At 46.5% G+C, this 9,509-nt stretch overlaps 1 long non-coding RNA gene across 1 annotated transcript in view; it reads left to right on the top strand.

Moving 5' to 3' along the window:
• The first annotated feature begins 8,975 nt into the window (after nt 1–8,975).
• LOC109295029 overlaps nt 8,976–9,509 on the top strand; it is a 6,744-nt gene continuing 6,210 nt past the window's right edge. The window contains exon 1 of the long non-coding RNA XR_002096668.1: nt 8,976–9,305. This is a non-coding gene — a long non-coding RNA (uncharacterized LOC109295029). The remainder of the gene's footprint in view (nt 9,306–9,509) is intronic.

The following is a 9,509-nucleotide window of genomic DNA, read 5'->3' as shown; positions in this document are numbered from 1 at the left end:
GGGGCAGGCCCCGCTCGCGCGGCTGGGAGCGGGCTCTGAAAGGCAGGTCCCCGCGACCGCGTCGCAGACGCTGCTAAACTGGTCGAGCGAAAGCCTGGGCCTGCGAGGCAGTGTGCCTCGGGAGGAGAAGGTAGCGCGGAAAGGAGGGCGCGGTCCTAGCGTGGGCCCTTCTCTGTGCTGGCCGCCTACCCTCCGTGAGGACATGGCAGCAGGGAGAGCTCAGGGTGAGGTTGGTGCCCTGGGACAGTTGAAAACCCCCTTGGAACAACACAACTGTGCGCTCAGCTGCCTCCTTTGCAGTTTCAAATGTCGGGCTTATCTAACAAGGACAGAAGAAAAGCAGTGTGCTACTAACTTTTCCACAACTTTGTGATCAGTTCTTTGCTTGTCTGGTTTACTTAGCAAAATGTGTGCCAGGACAGAAGTTAAACTTGACACATGGCTGAGGATCAGCATTTTCCTAATGCAGTGGCTGTCTCAGAAAATACCGTTTTGTCATAGAAATTACCGCTCACATTTACTTTTTTTTTTTTTTTAAACTTGATTGGCTCAAAAGCCTTAGTGGGACCATTTTAGGGTAGATATAACATTGCCTTTAGGTTCAGGTTGCTCACACTTTCCACTTTTTCAACTGCATCATAACTGCCAAACTGACATTGACTGCACTGAAATTTACTGTCAGGTCTATGCCTCAGAATTTATTTTTGGAAATTAGCATTAAAAAGTTTGTCCATCTGAGAGAACAAGATCTGGGATGTCGGCTGGTTTTGTCCATGTTTCAGTGCAAAGGTTGCAAAATCAGAGACTGAATAGTTTTTTTTTATTTAAAGTCAGAATGAAGACTTTCTTATTCAACTCAAATCTGTATGCCTAAGGGAAAGGCAGACAAGGCTCTTTGGGTGAGTCTGATATCTTTCATTAAACCAACTTTAAAAAAAATTTGTTTCCAACAATTTAAGTAAGCTTTTGGGTTTCAAAACCCTTTGTCAGTCTGAAGAAGTTTCAGCAGTTGGTGTGTGCTCTTCCTGGAAGCAAACTTCCTCAGGCCCAGAAAACACCGAACGGATCCAGACCATGACATGACAAGAAATGCAAAACCTGCCAACACATCAGTACTGCCCCACGATTACTACACCCCACAACAGAGCCATCAGCATCCCTGCATCTTACGCCTGCACCTCCCAAAATGTAATACATCTCATCCAATGCACCAAATGCCCAGAGGGAAGGTGCATAGGAGAGACCAAACAACAACCGCACACCAGAATGAATGCATACCGCAAATCTATCAGAGACGAGAACACCCAACAACGTGTGGGGCCACACGTGCCACAGGACAATCACTCTCTCCCCAATCTCTCAGTCCTGATCCTCAAAGGGAACTTACAAAACACTTCTCGGAGACAAGCCTATGAACTTCACGTCATCAACCTCCTGGATACTAAAAATTATGGACTAAATGTAGACAGTGGATTTATAACACATTATATAACCTGCCTAACGTTTGACTCCCCAGGTACCTCTCCACTATTCATCCCCCTTCTCTCCCCCCAACCCAGCCTGTCTCTCACCTACTGACGACTCAGTTTACATCTTCACTGACCACCTGTCTTGCATGCAGCCCAGCCTCTGGCTTCTTTACTTTTCCTTCCATCCAGGAAGAGCACACACCAACTTACTGAAACTTCCTCAGCCTGACGAAGGGCTTTTAAACCTGAAAGCTTGCTTCTAAAAAAAAATGTTTTTCCAACTATTTAAGTTGGTCTAATAAAAGATACCAGATTCACCCAAAGAACCTTAGCTGCCTATGTCCTTAGGCCAATCCAGCTACAACCTACAACCTACACCCCTGCCTACCAGAAATGAATTTGTTACCTGACCCTTGTCCACCCCATGCACTGCTTCTGCAGGGAAAAAAATGTGATCCTGTATTCCTTAATTTTGGCATTTTCTAACTTTCCAGTGTTTGACTTTGCAACCTAAATGTTCTTTAAGCATATTTTTTTAAAATGTATTTTCCCTACATTTTTGTAAAAGCAACATGAAAAATAAAAATATCTCCAATGAACTATATTGACCTATGCGGGTCATTATTTCAAGCTAGGTGGCCGTAGAGCAGGCAAAGCCCAGCCTGAGGGCTGGATTGGGCCCATGGTGGACTCCACTTCCCAGCAGCCCCTGCCTGCATCACTGCAGCTGGTTTCCATGGAGACTGGCCTCAGCAGCTTGCAGGGCATGGTAGGTCTGGGAGCTGCTCCAGGCCTGGTATCTTGTAGTAGTGACAGCTGGGAAGACCTGTGATCTGCTACCCACACACCCCGGGCAGAGGTTTGCAGGCAGCAGATCATGGCCTTCCTTAGCTCCAGACCACGCTGTCACCACCACAAGATCCTGGCACCCTGCCGCATGCCCTGCCCGCGCTGCTGGGGCAGGTTTCCATGGAAACCCTGGCCCTGAGGCATCATGGGTGTTGCTACTACTGGGGTCTTCATGGAAACTGACTGCAGCAATGTGGGCAGGGGCTGCTGGGAAATGGAGTCTGATTGCCAGCCAGAGCTGCCATTTTTCCCACCCACCTTAAAGTCAAAGGACAGACCCTCTACACGTTTCCTTCGCTTTATGCTGTACATGCATTCCTGGAAAACAGCACATAACTCGAATTCACATAAAGGGAACCTACTTTACAATGTAACAAATAGGGATACGTTCCAAGACCACGACTGTACTGATCCCCAGATCCATTTCTACCACTTTTACAAGACAATTTTGGTGCTCACCTACAGTAGACAGTACACACAAGCACAGGGTGGTGGTGAATGTTTAGTTGGTGTGAAGGGTGTTAATGATGTTCTCCTGCGCTTCATTGATGGATCAGGAAGAGGGGTAGGAGATAAGCTAGCGGGACGCTTAGAAGCCATAATGGGGATGGCAACTACAGAAACGTGTCGCAGACGAGCAAGGAGCACAGATCCACACGGGAGACTATTTTGGTGCAGGTCACTCCAAAAATGCTCCACGCAAAGCAGCTGACTCGGCTTCCACCACACTGATCTCATAAGAGTGAATTTACCTTGCATAGAATTAATTTTTGGTATAAAAAGGATCACTAAGTAAGAGAGATTTGGCACATACAGAACCCGCATAAAGCGAGGGAAACCTGTACTACTTCAGCTAACGTGAATATCTGCTGCAGTAGAAATTTGCTATCCTCGGCTGGGGAACAATACATTTTTGCCTGTGAGATTCTTAGCTATTTGATGACAGTAAAAAAGTCCTGGAATCAGTTGTAGGTTTTCAAAGACAATCTATAATGGTTAAACTGTCTACCCTACCTGCTCTTTTCATATTCCCTATCACTCCCATTTCTTCCAGCTTATCCTTGCTTTTTCTTTCTGCTCTTCACTCCTTTGTATTTGAATAATACTGCTTCCTTCTCCTCGCTGCCTGCTTGCTGGCAGATGGTCACTGAAAAATAGGAGAGACAGTCTCCATGTTCTCATACCTGGTGCTAAAGTGCCCCCAGCAGTCACGAGGAGCAGCTAAGGAAAAGTTCAGCCCTTTCCCAGAAGACCTGGGATGGAGCATATCTAATGATAATGTAATTGGCCGTATATCAGCAGTCAGGTTAACCTATAGGAGGCTGCGTAGTCATGGACCAGTGATTCTCAACCTCTTTAGACCCAAGGCAGCCCCTGTTAGATTCAACGCATCTTTTGGAAATTGGCAGCTCTAAGCTTTCACTCATTTACCATGAAAAATAGAGCAATTTTTCTGTTAAAAACACCTCAGAAAAGCCACAACAGATCAAAATGTTTTTACGCTATGAATTCCAATCTGAAATATGTAGGCTTATCCATTGAATCCTGTGTAGGTGTTTGCACCCCATAGCACTCTTAAAATAATCTTGCAACACCCCAGGATGCCATGGCAGCCTGTTTGAAAATCACTGCTCTGGAGAATATGTGCAACCTTTGATTTCAGAGGCTCTTATCTTGGCCAAATTTGGGTCATGCAAAAAGCACTTTCTTGCCAAATTGCAAGTCCCTGCTCCAGAGTTTGGAAGAGACAGAGCTTCTCAGTTAAATTCAGTAAGAATATTTTCACATGGGCAAATTGACTTTTTCTAAATAATCTGAAATTATTTAACTGCTTTCTTTGCGGGGGGGGGGGGCGGTTAATAAACCATATGCTTTAAAATGAAAAGGTTAGGCAGCCTTAAGTATCACTATGCTGTATTAGAATTAGCAAAAGGCAGGTAGCTATAAAGGTTTTATGGACTAACCAAGATTATATATAGGGAGAGGGATAGGACAAGTGCACAAGCTTTTGTCAACCCAAGTTCACTTCCTCATATACTGTGAAAGGATGGCAAAGAGCAGAGTGTAAAGTGGAATGAGTGATTTAAAAATACAATAGGTAAGAGAGCAGAAAGGAGGAGGAGAGGGAGTTCTCTGAGAGGCATACAAGCAAAGAACTCAGGAACAAAGGGGTCACCAAAGTTATTCCTGGTAATGAGATAATCAGTAGTTCCTGTTTAAACTGTACGGTCTCAAGTTGCAGCAAGGGAAGTTTAGGTTAGATACTAGGAAAAACTCTCTCATGAAGAGGGTAAGTAAATCACTGGAGCAGGCTACCCAGAGCGGTGATGGAAGCTCCATCTGTGGAGGTTTGCAAGACCTGGCTAGACAAAGCTTTGGCTGGATAATCTAGTTGGGCCTGGTTCTGCTCTGAGCAGGCGGTTGGACTAGATGACTTCCTGACGTCCCTTCTGACCCTAATTTTCTATGATTCTAAATCTAGTCTAGTTAGTGGATAATTTTTGTTCTTCAATTTCACATTCAAACTAGTTTTTAAAAATTTTCTGCCTGAGAACAGCAAACCTGAGGTTAGCAATGGAGTGTCCAAGGAAATTGTTCTGCCACAGGCTTTTGTGTCTTTCTGCAGCTGATATCTGGGCAGTCTCTTACATATAGAGATTGCCCTGTCAGTCTAATGTAGACAGCAGATGGGCATTGTAAGCAGGTGATAGTGTATGACATTGGGAGAGTTGCAGGTGAATGAACCTTAGAAGGCTTCATTATTATATCTAGTGATGATGTGGTCTGTATTGGTGTGGGGACACACCAGGCACTTGGGTCCATTACAAGGCCAGGTGCCTTGTTGAGGATGGGAGTTCATTAGTCTGTTGTTTGAGAGAGACTGTTTGAAGCTGGGCTGTCTGTAAGCCAGGACAGGTTTGTCCCTGAAGGCTACCTTGAAATGGTCATCCTTTTCCAGAAGGGGTTGGAGGCCATTAATGATGTATCTTAGATGTTCAAGCGGGGGCCTGTAGGTAACAACCAGAGTCCTGGGGTTGGTAATTGAAGCAGGTCAAAATGATGTCAGTCTGGCTTTGTTGATTTGAGGGCCTACAGTTTTGGGATGATATTGTAACTGTAGGAGTCTGTGCTCCATATGCTTAAGACATTCATCCCAGTCAGTGGGATCAGAACACTTGTAGCACAGAGCGTGGCTGTAAATGATTAATCTAATGGTGTGATTAGTAGGGGTTCACCGATAGATTTTTGGGGCCAATACTGATACCTGATTTTTAAGGAGGCATATCAGCCGATACCAATCTGATTTCTGATACAGCTGCATCCAGCTGGTAAGTCTGTTGTGGTGGAGGGGGAGGGGAGGGAAGGGGCATGGGGGAGTGGATCACCACCCCGTAGGCCCCCCTCCCAGCACTGCTGCCGTCGCCTGCCCTGAGCGCAGTCCAGCCCAGTCCCTGCAGGGAAGAGCCCAGTCCCTGCAGTCTGAAGTCAGCCACCCCAAAATTCACCATAGCCTCCTCCCCAATCCTCCTCCCAGTGCTACCACCACCCATCCTGAGCGCAGCCCTGGCCCAACCTGCCCCACCCCCATGCCAGGAAGAGCCCAGCCCACTGCTGCAACCCACCCCACCTTGTGCAGATCCGGGTGCACACCCACCCCTACCCATGCACTCCCAGGGTACGCGCACCAGTGGGAGCCGCCCCCCCATCCCCACACCCCCCGACAAGCTATGGCTCCATCCCATGCCCTGCCCCAGCTGGGCATTAACTGCCCCAGCCCCACTTCCTCCCTCACCATGGGGACCTTGATCTGCCCCCCCATCCCTACCATGCTACCTCCCTCCCCTTCCACCACAACAGACTTACCAGCTGGATGCAGCTCTCCATGCTGCCAGGTTGTGCTCCTCGCTGCTTGCATGCTGCACTGCAGCTGCACACGTGCACGGGGCATTTATCTGCCAAATTATTGGCCACATCAAGCTGATTTCCAATACCGTCAGTCAATTTTCTTTTTATCGGTGCCAATCCGATATCAGATAGATGTCATGCACCTCTAGTGCTTAGGATGAAAACTGCTAGAGTGAAGGTAGCTGTGCTGGCTGTCTGATTTCCAGTACAATGTGCTGTAATGTCTAAGAAATGAATCTGCTACATGGATGGTACCACAGTCAGCCGAATTCTTCTAATCTCTATGCTACCCTTTTACAACATCTGATTAAGTGAAATTGGATTCATGAAAGCTTGTGCTCTATATGTATATCTTATTTAGTCTATAAAGGTGCATATCTACCCTGTCTTCTGACTGACTTCAGACTAACATGGCTACTTGTCTTACAATTATCAAAGTAGAAGGTCCAATATGAAAGAGGTGCTGGAAGGCTAAAATGTGATAGGGATCCTTTTGTAAATATAGGCAACTTTTTGTATAACCTCTGTTTCCTGATATCAAAACCCATCAGGTCACTGTCTGATGAGATGACAACAAATCTAAGTCAATAGGAAGGCTAGCTGTTTGCAAAACTTCATTTGGAAGATTTGAAATAGGGATGTAGGTGTAGTTCTTAAAAATTACATCAATTAAATGGTCCTGTGGCAGAGAGGCAGGGCAGGGTGGTGCAGGGAGCCAAGGACAAGGGCAATATGTAGGATTGCAGTGAGTTCTGCTGCCACCTGGGACTGAGGCCCGTGGCCACAGCAAGCTCTGAACAGTGTGTGTGCAGGCAGCAGCAACAGCATGGTGTGGCAGGGTCCAAGGCTTGGTGCTGCCCATTGTTGGGGGGAGCAGCTCCCACAGGGGCTGCCTGGGAAGTAGCATGGATCTGGGCTGCAGCACTGCAGCTGTGGCAGGAAGGTAACTAGTGGTTACCTGGGAGAATAGAGCTGGGCAGTTTCATGGCAGAGCCAGCAGGGCTTAAATAGGAGCAAGTGCAACCACAGGCTGCACTGAGCCGAGTGTGTCCTTCTCTCTCCCTGCCCCCTCTCTCCCCACAGCACCCATTTGGATACAGCCAGGCCAGCACCATGCTCCTTCCACTCAGCTGAGGGCTTGCCCCAGTGCTGCAGCTCTTAGCAGCGGGTACTCAGCCCACATGTGGATGCCTCAGGCATGATCCTGTACAATGCAACATGTCCATCTGCCCTGGGCTGGGCTGGGAGAACTGCTGCGGGTCCTTGCTGAGCAGCAGCTGCCAGGCAGGAGTGCGCAGGAGTTCTCTGGGTGCCCACCACCTGGAGGCTCCACTTGGTCACAGCACAGCTGTCCCAGGAGTTGGAAACCCCTGGGGGTGCTATGGTGGGAGTACCTGGCTATGTGCAGCCTGCCCCTGCAGTACCCGATGGCAGCCCCACTGTTGCACTTGTTCCTGTGTAAGCCTTGCCAGTTCTGTCGCACAGTTTTGCCTGGTCCCGCTCCCCCAAGTAACTGCTAGTTTCCTCCCTGCCGCAGCAGCTATGTAATGCTGTGGCCCAGAGATGCACCATCTCCCAGGCAGTCCCTACCAGAGCCACTCGCCCAACAGTGGGCAGCGTCGAGCCAGGAAGTAAATGGTAAACATTAAATGGTATAATTACTGTTTAACCATTTAATGTTTAACATCCTTGATTTGAAAAAAAACCTTTTGTTTGAGCCTGTTCTTCTGTTTTCTTCTAAGAGAAATTGCTGCTCTTCAGGAGAGACTGTCCTCATCTGAGGAAACGATTCAGAAGCTGTTGAATCAGATCCAGGAAAAGGACGACTTAATTTTACAGCTGAAGCACAGGAGTCAACTTTTGACTAAAATTTGCAGAAGCCGACCTGCCCTAGACAATCTTCTGTCTTACATGGCAGAAGGGGAACAGTTAGGTTCCTTTCCAGGGAGCCAAAGCAGTTCTAATTCTCCAATTCATGAAGGGCTGCAAGAGACAGACTGCATGGCCAATCAAATATCAAACAACAAAGACTTCTCTCTCAGCGAAGATGAGCTGGAAGAGCAAGATTTGGATAAAACCCTCTTTGGTACAACTGTATGAACAAGAGAAAAGGAATTTGAGCTTTATTACAAATTTTTCAACACAATTTTTCAGTCTTCATTTTTAATCTGAAAGAAGCAGGTTCATCTGAGAGTTCTTCCCCCACCTTGGGTCTTGCAAGTAGCTTCTTCTATACCTCCATCATTGTGAACTGGGGAAAGGGGGGATTGATTGTATGCCATATTCAAAGTTAGAGTATGTTGGGGCAATGAGGACTTAAAAGTTTCCTCTTTTCCTTAATAATAGGAACATTTTAATTATGCTTTTTCAGTAGCATTTGTTTTTCCTCAGACCCAAAAGATACTCCACTTCCAAGAATACAAGTCAGACACTATCTGTGTAGTAATCCTTTCAGCTCTATAGGATACAATATATTGCTACCTGCTTCTACTGGTCCTCTCTCAGTCTGCAGTATATCAGAGTGGTAGACAGTGATTTTTAGAGTAGCATGGTTATATGATCAGACAGAACAAGGAGCAATGGTCTCAGTTGCAGCAAGGGCTTAGGTTAGATACTGGGGAAAAAACCTCTCTCACCAGAAGGGTAGTAAAGCATTGGAAAAGGCTACACAGAGGCTGTAGAATCCTTGGAGGTTTTTAAGACCCAACTAAACAAAAGCCTTGGCTGGGATGATCCAGTTGGGGTCCTGCTTTGAGCAGGGGGGTTGGACTAGATAGCCTCCTGAGGTCCTTTCCAACCCTAATTTTCTAATTCTAGGATATATTTTAGGAAACATAATTGCTGACTTCATAACCCTTTAAAATTTTGTATAATCCTAGAAATGAAACATCTTAAGTGTTCCACACACTATTATTTCAATCAGCAGAAGGAGGACTTTAAAATCGACAAAAGCTGCTTTTACTTGGAGAAGTTGAGCTACGTACTTGAAAGTGTTGTTGAATTCTTAACCTGCCATTTAGATATGTAGTGATATAATCAGTGAGATTTGAATTCACTAGTTGAATTCTACATTTGTTTTGGGTGAAAGTCATTTTCAGTAAATTTTAACCACTTTAATTATTTGGTTAGTGACACTTATGCATAGACTCAACTGAGAGGCACCAGAATGCTGCTTGCTTTGTGCCCAGATTGAAGAAAACCAGGAATTTGAGGCAGGTTCCTGGTGATTGGGGGGGGGGGGGGGGCATTCGCCCCCCCCCAAAAGGGGGCGGTGGCAAGAGGGGG

The sequence above is a fragment of the Gavialis gangeticus genome, unplaced genomic scaffold (genome assembly GCF_001723915.1).
Source record: "Gavialis gangeticus isolate Ggan-Ray unplaced genomic scaffold, GavGan_comp1, whole genome shotgun sequence".
Lineage (NCBI taxonomy): Eukaryota > Metazoa > Chordata > Crocodylia > Gavialidae > Gavialis > Gavialis gangeticus.
Note: the sequence above shows the minus strand (reverse complement) of the source record. Positions and strands in the feature narration are given on the sequence as shown.